The 12,585-nt window shown below is 38.0% G+C and overlaps 1 long non-coding RNA gene across 1 annotated transcript; it reads right to left on the bottom strand.

The window, feature by feature from the left end:
* Window positions 1–1,209: 1,209 nt before the first annotated feature.
* LOC148185687 (uncharacterized) lies at window positions 1,210–12,547 on the bottom strand. Its single transcript, XR_015775738.1, has 3 exons — window positions 12,408–12,547; window positions 12,210–12,299; window positions 1,210–9,760 (listed from the first exon to the last, which is right to left on the bottom strand). It is a non-coding gene; the product is annotated as an uncharacterized LOC148185687 (long non-coding RNA).
* Window positions 12,548–12,585: the final 38 nt, after the last annotated feature.

Here is a 12,585-nt window from a genome sequence, read left to right on the forward strand (position 1 = left end):
ATGAAAGAATGTTACCTCTCCAAACCAACACAAACCAAGACATCGCCACTCTGTTTTCAGACCGGCAAGTTTTAGGAAAACTGTGTCACGGAGGTCAGCTGCCACTGAGAGGGAGTCAAGAGAGGAGGGAGAGGGAGAGAAGGAGGGGAAAGAGAAGGAGAGCATGAGACACACTGAGAGATGACACAATGAGAAAGAGGAAGGAAGAGAAGCAGACAGAAGAGTTAGAGTTGGACTAGTGGAGAAATATTGTAAGAGGAAGGAGAGAAAGGAGCACATGATGGCGTAATGTGGACCGCTCGGAAGGCCCTCCTTTTTTCACCTCCATCTTCCTCTTCTCCAACCCTCTCTTTGTTGTTCTGCCTCCTCGGCCCAGGGTAAGGTTTGTGTTTCCATCACATGTTGTCCTCCCCCTTTGTTTCTTCTTTCATTCTTTCACTTTCACACCCCCTTCCTCTTTCTAAGTGTAAGATACTGATACCCAACTCACGTCCCCTGTTAGGGTGCCAACCCACCCGCCCAAGTATTTTCTAATTCACAATAAAAAATAAAGTGATTCACATCAGGAATTGCTTTTGTACTTTTAATATGCATAAGGTGGCAGAGTGCATAAAACAGCATCAAAGTAGAGCTTGTCAATCAAAGAAAGTGCCAGTGGAGGATTTCTCTAAAATCCGAGAAATGTCCTAAAATCCTAGAAGTTGCCGAAAATCCAAGAAACAGCCTAAAATCCCAGACACATGTGGGGCTGCTGCAAATGGCCCCTGGCCTCCTGTGATTTTGCAAAAATGTCCCCCGAGCAAAGCAAGTTGACAAGACAGTGTCTTCCTACACATAGTAGAGAGAAAAAAAAGTGTGAAAATATCCATACAAATGTAAACAACCCAAAAAACACATCAAGCACAGAACCACTGGGAGACAGAAAATCAAGAAATGGAAGAATACGGTAAACACGAGGAACATTGCATCAAAAAAAAATGCAATTAAAAATAAAATCGTGAAAACCATTAATCGTGTCATCTGTGCAGAGAACATCAAAGGAGAGAGGAAGCTGCTGCAGAAGAAGCAAGACAGCTTGGTGCTAGCGCTTTTGCAACCACAGAAGAAGAGCCCTATCACATCAATCTGTTGCCTCAAAAGCTTTTTCGGCATAAAGTCTCCTAAAATCGACAAATGAAAATGAATGACAAAAAGTTCATGCATGGCTGGTCATGCTTCGAGATGCTTAGACACACTTTATTCCATTGTGTTTTCATTTCATTATAGACTTTTCACTGAAAACAAATGCAAAAAGCTCAAAAGATACAGAAGGAGTAGTAGATATGTTCAGCACTGATCTCTCACTCCATCTAGTGGCTGTTTGCCACACACGCACATCAGAGGTACTGTATCAGCAGAGGAATGTGTGAGAAAAAAATATAAATAAAAAAATTAATAAAATTATAAATACAAGTGTTAAATGATCTGGCTGGACCACTGTCTCCTGCCTCGGACTACTCATAGCAAAATAGCACTTTTTTAGACTCGATCATGTGTTTGTAATTGTTACTTAGTTATACGCAGATTTTACAATTTTCTGCATGAAGGAAAGAAAACATGATATGAAACCTGATCTCCACTCATGTGACATGCAGGTGGGACAAAAATAGAGCATCAAGAAATGATGAATGACGGGCAGACACTTACACAGAGTACACTGTAAAACTGAACCTATTGCGCAAATTGCATTTGCAAATATGACATATATCTAATGGAAACACATCAATTAGAAAAACAAAAACAAAAAAACTACCACTTATTACAAAAAAAGTTGCATAAGGTGGCAGGTGATTCAAAAAAAGTCATATTTCACAAAACTGCACTGGACACTTCCGTGCTGTTATAGGCCACATGATACTATTACATTACACATTAAAGAATTTCCTCAAACCAAATGATCACAAAATGAGTCACGTACCCCAAAGGACATAAAGATATCTGAGGTAGCTCAAGATATGATTTGCTGATTCTGCACAGAAACTGCTTTTGTACACTTCTTTAACTAAAAGAAAACAAGAGATGTCAAAAAGTTAAGGTGCAAAACAAGATGCACATGGACATTTTATGGAATATTAAATTACTATTTGTCAAATAGGACTTTTCTGAAAATGTGCAGCAAACTAAAGACTTTGCTGCAGAGATCACACTCCTAATCTTATAAACCAGTGTTTCTAAATAGCCTGCAGGAGGAAACGGTTATCTCAAGCTCCAGGGAACACGCATACATACAAATAAGCGATTTCTCTTCCATCAGTTTTATCTAATGCGATGCAGCATGTCAGTCTGCAAATAGCTCATCTAATTTCTGCCTTTCACGAGGTCGAGTCAAGTTCGAACAATGAAGATAACCTGATCTGATCTTCCTGTCAGTACATGATTGCTGCAGACTCAAAGGCCCCAAAAAGTCAAGTCAAATTTTGTATCACGTTTATTCTCCACATGATAACATCATTTTCTTGCTTTCTCTACTCTGATCATAATTCGCTGTGCTTCTATCAGTTGCGTAACTGTGAGAAAATGTGTTTTTACTGCTGCTCAGAGTTGATGTGACAGGATTCCACATTAACCTCAAAACAGAAGTCGTTATTCCCGCGAAGCTGCTTGTTAAAGATAAACCAGGCTGATAAACAAGTCAATAATTTGTTACCTGTGTCAGATAATCAAAAGCAGTCTGTGACACGTTAACCAAACTGTTTAACCTTTCCAAGATTCTCTGTGAGTCACTTTCATTTCATCAGTTTTCCACGAAACCCAACAGCTTCTAAAGCACATTAATGACGTGTTTATGTTTTAGCTGGTTTACCAAATGAAGCACATGCAGTCACAAATCTTGAGAAATAGTTGCAGATGTTCCTGCTGAGTGACCGTGTTCATCTTTAAGTTCAATAAGGTTTTTGTCCATTGCTTAAAATAAAAGTCACCAATACAGGTTCCACAAACCCATAAGGAAAGATAATTTAATAAATATATGAATATGATTCCTGATGCTGCTGTAGCTTATAAGGCAATACACGTATTATTATCACATACATAAAGTCACATTTTACACCATTATTCTGAAATTATTGCAGGCTCCATTCTTTCATAACTTAGGGTTTCTAAATTGGGAAATCCCTGAGTTAGGGCAATTTTGTTGTACTTCCTATTCTAAGATAAGATGTTTTTTTCCTACATGCAGTTAGGAGACGTGTTTCTGTTATACCAAGAATCCTACGTCATTGTTAAGTGAGATAAAATACACAGACATAGGAAGTTACGGTAACGAGGTCCCAGTGGTCTACACATCTATGCTGATGACACAGTCTTTTATTGTTACACTCTAATTATGACTCTGATTATGTCCATAGCTAATTTATTTTATTACTGGCATTAACCTGTTACTGTAATGTTAATATATATTCAGTCCTGAGTGAGAAACTTTCTGGAGCTCCACAATGTTTTGTCCCAGCTCTGGTTTCCTCTGTGTCCTACACTGCTTCATTCGATCCTTGCTGAAACCAACAAAGCTGACTCTGAGTCTTGTCACAGAGGCCTGAAAAGACAAACAGGTCATGAAGGCCATCTGTTACATAACTCTGACCACACAAATGACCTTCTGTGTCACTACACGCCCACGCTATTAGTGTGTCATCAGTCGTTTTGGGGTTTTATTAAAATGACCGTGCGCATCTTTAACCAAAACCTTCTTTAAATACGACATCCGGGGATTGTTTTTGGACATTCTCTATGTGGGCCCTTTCAATCATCAATGCTATTTTTATTTTATTCATTTTTAACCGTTTGAAACCTGAGAAAAATGGCTTGGTTTCTTTTAAAAACACGGAAATCAGGTAATTAGCAACAAAAGGAAAAAAATCACCCAAAAATTGGCAAGAAATTAATAAAACGGGGACAAGCAAATTACATATAAAAAAAAGCGTTTAAAAAATAATTAAATTTTTTTTTTAAAAAGGCAAACAAAAAAAAAGTGTTTTAATTCTGTAACATCATTTTAAATATGTATTTATGATCGTTATAAATATAGTTTTGACCCTAGCTTTTTGTCTTTTTCCCAGAATAGCAGCTACGGTAACTAACTTCCCTGACAAATTCAATCAGTTGAAGTAGTTCTTGAACTTAGTTTTGTTAAATCAAGTCCCAGGAAACAATCCTCTAGGCAGTTTCCCACCCTAATCTCCCCTGTGTGAATAAGGTCAGTGTGTAGCGTTTCAAGAGTCCTTGAAAATGAGAGCACATGATTCATTTTTCACATGTGGCTACAATGTTCCACTGATGCAAACCTTTACAGCTGCATACAGTCATGAGGAATGTGTGTTATACCCTGAGCTGTATATATTGGAACCTCAAGGTGCAAGTAGTAAATTTAGAGCCATGTACCGTGAGCACAAAATTTAAGGGAACTCTATAAGATGCCAAGATTTCAAGATTTTATAAACTGGTTTTTACCACAAACAGTGGCATAAAACTAACTTTGACACCAATTCTGAGTCAGAGGTAAACTCCCACCTGGGACTCAGAGTGCAGAAAAACAAACACTGTTAAATCCATGCTGACGTGTATAACGGTGCTGTTGACTGTGAGCAAATATCCATGTAGGCATTTGTATATTTGCGGTACTTGTCAATAACTTGAAGATCAAGTGCTCAGATTTTTTTTGAGCATCATCTGACCCTCTATATCAGTGTCAGCAATGATGTTAAAACCCAAACAGTTATTCGTATACAGCTTTTGGCCACATGGTTATTTTCCAAGCGTTATCTGTATTGAGATTAGCCATCTGTATGTTACGTAAAACAGAGTTTTTTCCGTTTCTCACCCAAATACAAACATCTCCCCGAGTATGTTTTGGTCTTTTTACTTATTTATACTATGCAGGGTTTTGACCCAAACCTGTTGCTGTTTTTCCACCAGGAATAGAGATATAAAAATATGTTTTTTTATGAGACATCACTGCTTTTTCTGCAGGGATTATGCTACTGAAATACAGTATTTCAAGTTAAAACATTATATGTTCCTTACCATAACCAAGTGATTTTTGTGCCTGAACCTAATCACATTACATGGTTGTGAAATGCTTCATCATATGCACTAACATATCTGTAGTTTGCAGCCTAGCTTTCAGGGGGATGATTTATTAACCAAATCATCTCACTCCAAAGGCAGAAAGTCAACCTAAGGTCTCCTCATAGGATCCTGAAATAACATTGGGATTGTAACATTTTTGACACATTTATGAACATAAATAACATCGCGGTAAAAGAAAAAGGCATAATAAATCTTTAAAGGGACTTTTTTTTTGCATTGTGTGCAGCAAAAGTTTTCAACAAATCATAAAAAACCTAGACAGCAGGTATAAGTCTGTCTAGAGGGTCACTAGACTAGACACTAGACTACACCTTCTGAATTATGCCGTCCATGTAACAGTGGAAGCATTAAGGGAATGTATCCTCCAAAGAAGAACTGTCACACAGTGATGGTATTTGGCACTCATCATTAATGTACAAGCACTGGTCATGGCCTAGTGCTGATTCAGTCAGTGTTCAAGGTTATGTAACATACTATGTTTTATTGCAGTTCTGACACCTGGGGACCAAGTAATTCTGCTTTTATGTAAGGTCATATTTCTTTTTTATCACTCAGGAAGTCACAATGTTAAGACTTCAAAGTACATTCATATAGGCTATGCAAGCACATATATTCTAAATTAGTTGCTCTTTGCCTGTTTGCTGTTCAGTGCATGTGAATCCCGTAATGAGGCAATCTCTGAATATGAGAAATGTTTGTATTTGTGCTCCTGGACAACCAACATGTTATCCCAAGTTATCCCAAGTTATCACATATTTTCGCTTTGTCAGTGGACTTCTGTGTCTACATAATAGGCTCTAGGTATCCTTCCGTATGTACTGTTGATGTTCAGGGATGCTGTTACGGATGCCGGGATGGCAACAAAAGCAAGTGTTTAGGCGTTAGCAACATATAGCAACCAACGCAGGGTCGTCAACAAAAGCTCATGGTTAGAATTAGGCAACAAAAACATGTGGTTATATTTTGCCAACAAAAGCACACGGCAACCAGTGCCAGGACATGAACAAAAGCACATGGCAACCAACGCCTGGACATCAACAAATGCACATGGCAATCAACACCTGGACATCAACAAATGCACATGGCAATCAACACCTGGACATCAACAAATGCACATGGCAACCAACACCTGGACATCAACAAAAGCACATGGCAACCAACACCTGGACATCAACAAAAGCACATGGTTGGGTTTAGGAAACAGAACCGTGTTCAGTAGGAAAAATATCATGGACTGTCAGACTGAAAGCAAACACAGACCTTTTGGGTGTAAGTCTGGGATTTGTTGGACGCATCCACCACCTTATATTATGTTGACTTCCCGGCGCCTTATATTACATTTTTACCAGCAGTGTTTCAACCTGACACAATCCAGCAGTGTATCATACAGCCACGACAGATTTAATTAATTATTCAGCAAGATGATGTATTGCTTGGATTCTAATAGTCTGTTGGGTTTTCACTTCTGCAACTATGCACATTCTCCCTGTCTGTTACAGTTGTTCGTGCCATCATTGACCTCACAGATCAGCTCATGCAGAAGCTCGTGAACAGCTCCAGCAGCTCATTAGATCGCCTACAACACGTCACTCCATAAATCCACCTCAAAGTAAAGATGAAGCCAAACAGCTGTCTCCAGTACTGACACTTAGACATTGAAATCCTTGCACCTCCTGTCATTCTTTTTGTGTCCTATTGACGATAAAGAAAAGCCATAGTAGAATTCAGATAGGGACTAAATTGTCTGTTAATGATACTTGAAAAGGGAGCTATGGTTCGTATGTTTGTGCTGCAGAACCCACTTAGCCCCAGACCTTTACTCATGCTTTACCTTTGACATGGATTCCGAAACGAAAGACAGGTGTCATTTCACCTCTATACAACGGCCAAACATGGTCTCACAGTTCTGTTGATGCACTTTGCAATCAATACAAGGAAGCCAACTTAAACACACATGCTATGCTATCAGAGTTTTTTGTTGATTTTGCAGATTTTTGCTGAGGTTTTGCGTTAACAAAGTCATGCAGCTTGGAGCTTTGATTGCGGTGCATTGCCCTCAAAGTTTGGTGTCTTGCTCAGCAAGTTGTTAAGGTGAGTGTACTACTAAGTAGATGGGTAGGTTACCAAGGAGGAATTGGGTGTACTCTTCTATATACTCCAATTGCTTTTTGGCTATAAAGACTGCTTAAAACAGTACGTATAACTGCGTATAATAATCAGAATATTTTACATATAACGGAAAATTGGTTCTAGGATTGGGCATAGTTTTAAAGAATTACATTAATATTACTAATACCAGTAACCTTAAAATGATAGCAATACCAAAAGAGTACTTCATTTGATACCATTCTGCAAAATGGAAGCACTCAGTTGCATAAAATGCCACAAAATCATCCTCAGTCCAGTTAATAATGCTGTAAGACTAATGCTGTAAGACAAAGGCTTTGTTTGATGTACTAATGAATGTTCTCAGTGTGCGGGAATGGGGATTTCAGTCTTGCTGGGCTAACCTCTTACATAGAATTTGTCCCATTAGATCAATATTTAGTTGAAGTTAAGCAGGTTTGTTCTGATGACTGGGCATGTTTGCTTGAGGGACACCGGGAGCAGAATAACAATTATTGGTATAGCTCTGGGAAAATGTCAAGGCTGGGCAAAAGGATAATTTAGGTCTTTTGTTGCACAATACCAAATACATGCTGTGCTTTATGCGTACTTAAAAAGCAAACAATAAAATGGGGAGCAAAGTTAAACATAAGGAAACTTGCCACAAAGTGACAGACAGGAGAAGAGGAATGAGAACTGTGTTTGGTCCATGTTGGTATGTTTAAACCACTTCTCAGGTCACCATGGACCCAAAAGACCAAGCTGATCTTCTGAGGGTCATGCAGCCAAAACAGTTAAGTAATCACTATCTGTAATATGCTACTATCAGCCAATACAATAGAGGTTACCTCTATTTTTTTGAGACCTTTTTCAGCAAAAACCCAAAGGGAGGACTATAAAACACAACCCCAATTCCAAAAGAGTTGGGACGTTGAATAAAATGTAAATCAAAAGGAATGCAGTGATTTGCAAATCCTTGTTAAGCTATATTCATTTTAATACAAGACAAGAGTTAATGTACAAACTCATACTTTTTTTGTATATATTAAATAAATTCATTTTGAATTTAATGGCTGCAAGTCCCCAAAAAAGTTAGGGCAGGAAGATGTTTCCCTCTATGTATCACCTTTTGTCTTAACAACACACTCCGTAAGCATTTGATAATTGAGTACACCAATTTTTTAAATTTTTGAAATTTTGAAAGTTAAATTCTTTCCCATTCTTGCTTGATATATGACTTGAATTGCTCAGCAGTGTGGGGTCTCCACTGTTGTATTTTGGACTTCATAATGTACCACACATATTGAATTGAAGCCTTGTCCTGAAACACTGTTTTACTACGAAGTCACTCTGTTCTAACATGTGTAGGATGCGACTCATTGTCTTGTTGGAATTATCGGGGACATCTCTGAAAAAGACGGACTCTGGATGGCAGCATATGCTGCTCCAAATCCTATATGTTTCAAACAGAGGCTAATCTTGCCAATGTTAATTTCGCTCATGTGTTACAGTACCCTCGAGGGCAAGTAAGGCCAATACAGAGTCTGCAGTTTAGAATTACAATTCAGTTTCATTTCTCGAAATTCATCCGGCACCTTGCAAAATGCTATTGCCAAAGAAAGTTGCATCAGAACTTTCTCCAGAATTTTAGAAACGCAGAACAATTTCATTAGTTGTCTAAAATGTTGTAAGAATGACACATCAAGGGGACGGCCTTCTGGCAGACATTTGGCACGATGGCATGTCCATCCTAAAAGCTGTCTGGTGGAGTTACAGTAGCTTCCAGAGGAGCAAAGTCACTTATTTCATTTCCAAAGTCCATGATTTCAAGTCAGGACTTCACCGTGTGAGAAATCTCAGCTTGCATTAGCTCTGGCAGCTTTGCAAATCTCATCAATCACAGCAGATGATTGGTGTGGAATGTATATCGGGATGCATGACATGACAAACTCGTAGGGTCTGCTGACTTTGCATCCCATGCCTGACTGATGTTTGTATTCAGCAAATGCAAACCCTTTTAAAATAAGAAAAAAAAGTGATGGATGACAAATTTCTTTGCAAGCTTATCCATGTGACTTTCCTGCCTCCATCAGTGCCTACTTTTGGCGAATCTTTATGACCATTTTTATTGACAGTCCTATAAAAACTGAGGAACAGCTTTACAGGTTACTGTGGGCCATCATGCTGCAGTCCGAAGGCCCCCACTCATTGGCTGAGCCAAAGGCGTGTTAGCTATAACCGAGGGGAGGGGTAAAGAGATCAGCGGGTCAACGACTGCCACCACATTATCAGACAAAGTTATAAACTGTCTTTTAAGAGAACAAGAGATAGGAAGACGACACAACCCAAACAGAGGCTTGGTTGACTTTGAAGGAAATCATAACACACACCAATGTTGGCGACTGTCCCCCTATGTGTCAATACCAAACAAGAACTCAAGGTCCATCGACGTCAGGCTGTGTGTTGTGGTGTTGGCTCTCCATGTGTTGGCTGGTGGGACCCTCCTGGGTCTGTATTTACCTTTGTAATCCTACAGAAGTAAACCAAGGCAAAGGTTAATACTTTGGTAATAATTTCAGGTTGACCGTCAAAAGATGCATTTTACGTTTGGTCATTTGAGAATATACCATTTTCACTGTTTCTTCTTTATTTCTTGATTAAACAAACCCCAAATAAAGGGGGTGTGGTGTTATGTAATCATTGTAACAGTTCTCTCTTACATAAGTCTGACACACTGCGCTCTCAGTTTTTGTGTCCCAGCAGTCTGTGGTGTCCCGTAACTGACATGAATGCTAAAAAGTCTAATAGTTTGCATTTTTGTCTCAAGGATGAATGATTTTCTTACAAGCTGTGGTATCAATACTCTCATACTCTCTGTTGTCAAACTGGTAGACAGCTCATAAACACTACGGACAAGGAAACGACAGCAACAAGGGGGACGACAATAAAATATAGTGACAAATTAACAAGGGGCTTTTTTCCCCTTGTTAATTTGTCACTAATTTGTCACTATATTTTATTAATACATTAGTGATTAACAGTTTTGACAGCTCAGCACAAAATGTTTTGCAGCCTCAACCTTTGCGAAGGTCATGTTTTTGAGGACTGCCTCGTGTCCTTAAATGCACAAGATACATCATGTACAGTAGATCAGTGAGGTAGAATAAGGCCAAAAACACAAAAACAAGTTCTCTAACCTTTCTCACGGTGGTGTTTTGGTCTGTTTTTACCTGCCTTTACCTTTGAACTAGAGAGAGTTGACAAAAAACAGACTAAAATATTCTAACATGACAAGATCGTCAAATAACATTTAATATAATACAAAAATAATAAAACTAATGGCTTACATATAAGTGCTACTTGCAAGCTGAGTATTTTTCCAATTCGGTTTTTTTTGGGGGGGCTCTTTAAGCACCACAAGTCAAGTGCCTTTTAGTTTCATTATACTGGAGAGAAAGCAGACATCTCTACGGTCAAAAACAGATTGATGAATAGCACTACAGGTAAGAGGAAAAATATGTGTTTTTGATTTTTGGGTGAACTGTCGATTTAAATGAAATACTAAAACTGGAGTATTTCTCACACAGTTGTATTAATACTTAGGTAAAGGATCTTTATACTTCTTCCACCTCTGACAGAATGTACTAATGTGTGTTTTCTGCTGTTTCACACTCGGCTCGTCGTCATGAATGTGTGTCCTTCTATACTGAATGTCTCGTTCTGCTGCACATTTTTTATGGCTACTCAATTACAGGATGTTCAGTCCAGGTGACATTCCTCGTGATTGAGTGTGTGTGTGTGTGTGTGTGTGTGTGTGTGTGTGTGTGTGTGTGTGTGTAAACATGGAAAATACCCCACGAGCACAATGTGGAGCCATAAATGAGTCTATCAAGAATCAAGTGTTTATTTACAACGTCCAGGTTGTAATATGCCTCATTTACAACACACGCGTGCGCTCCCAACAAGGTGTGTCAATGTACTCTCATGTCTGATGGGCAACAATAACAAAAACACACATCGTGATGCAATCTAATGACAAAATGTTCTGTACTCCTCATGAATGAGGACTGTAACAATTGTTTCAACAGTGATAAAGCAGGCCCTTCTATTTCATATGTATCCGTCACATAATGCATCCTACAAGCTAAATTATTATTATCATTATTATTATTATTATTATTATTATTATTATTATTATTATTATTATTTTAGCCAAAGTTAAAGGTCAAATGTGTAGGATTTAGAGGGGATATACAGGCAGATATATAATATAATAAGTATGTTTTCTTACTCATAAAAGTTGATTCTTTAATCTATAACAATGCATCATATTTTGCTTATCCCTTTGAAACCTGAGAAATTGAGTTTGTTTTCTTTCAAAAACATGGAATGAAGGCAACAAGCTTAACAAGAAATGGCCCAAAAATTAACAGCAACAAAAAAAAGTTACAACAATAAGCTAAAAACATTAATAATGTATTTGTAAATGTTTAAAAAAACATACCTGAAAAAAATAAAGAAACAAATAAGAAAATGACCTTGAGAAACTGGTTTAAAAAAAAATCCAATTCTAAGAGTTATACATGTAGTTTTCAAGACATGTTTCCCTATTTTCTCCAATACCTAAAAATACATTGTTTGTTTGTTTGTTTGTTTGTTTTGTTTATTTTTGTCACATTTTGCAAATTTTTATTGTTTTGTAGGACATTTCTTTTCAAGTTGTTCTTTATGTTTTTTCTTGTATTTTTGGAAGAAATCAAATCAATTTTCTCTGTATTAAAGAGGTTTAAATGCTTGTGAAAGGCTTCTAAATGCAGCACAAGGAAACTGATGTCGACCTATGTGTTAAAGGGTTATTGTTGTGTTATGTTTTCATCTGTCAGACACACGTAGTGAGGAATAATTAACAATTGTTTACTGTGAAATGTAAAGCAGTAAAAGTATAAAGTTGCATAAAGCAGAAAAACTCAAGTAAGTACCTCTAAATTGCACTCCAGCACAGTACTCAGGTACTCGGTATCAGGATGTTGTGATGACGTGAGTGATGACATATTCCAGGTAAACACGACCTGATGGCGAGAACAGGAGCAACCATCACATGTGATGGTCAGACACGTGATGTTCAAAACAAAAAACAGAAGTCATGGTGAAAATGAACATCATATCTGGGAGAATACCTGCAGTGTTGATCAATACAAAGCTGATCATTGATGAACAGATGTTGCAATCACAGAAGGATGTAAAGTGAACATTGCTGCTGCCGGGAATAAGGACAGGGGTGAGTGCGGTGGGGGCTGTCCAGCAAACTTATACTTCCTCTTCTATATTTTGAAGGTGTGTCCATGCAACCAATGA

This window comes from Plectropomus leopardus, chromosome 23 (genome assembly GCF_026936395.1).
Source record: "Plectropomus leopardus strain MGB_pleo_1.0 chromosome 23, ASM2693639v1, whole genome shotgun sequence".
Taxonomy (NCBI): domain Eukaryota; kingdom Metazoa; phylum Chordata; class Actinopteri; order Perciformes; family Serranidae; genus Plectropomus; species Plectropomus leopardus.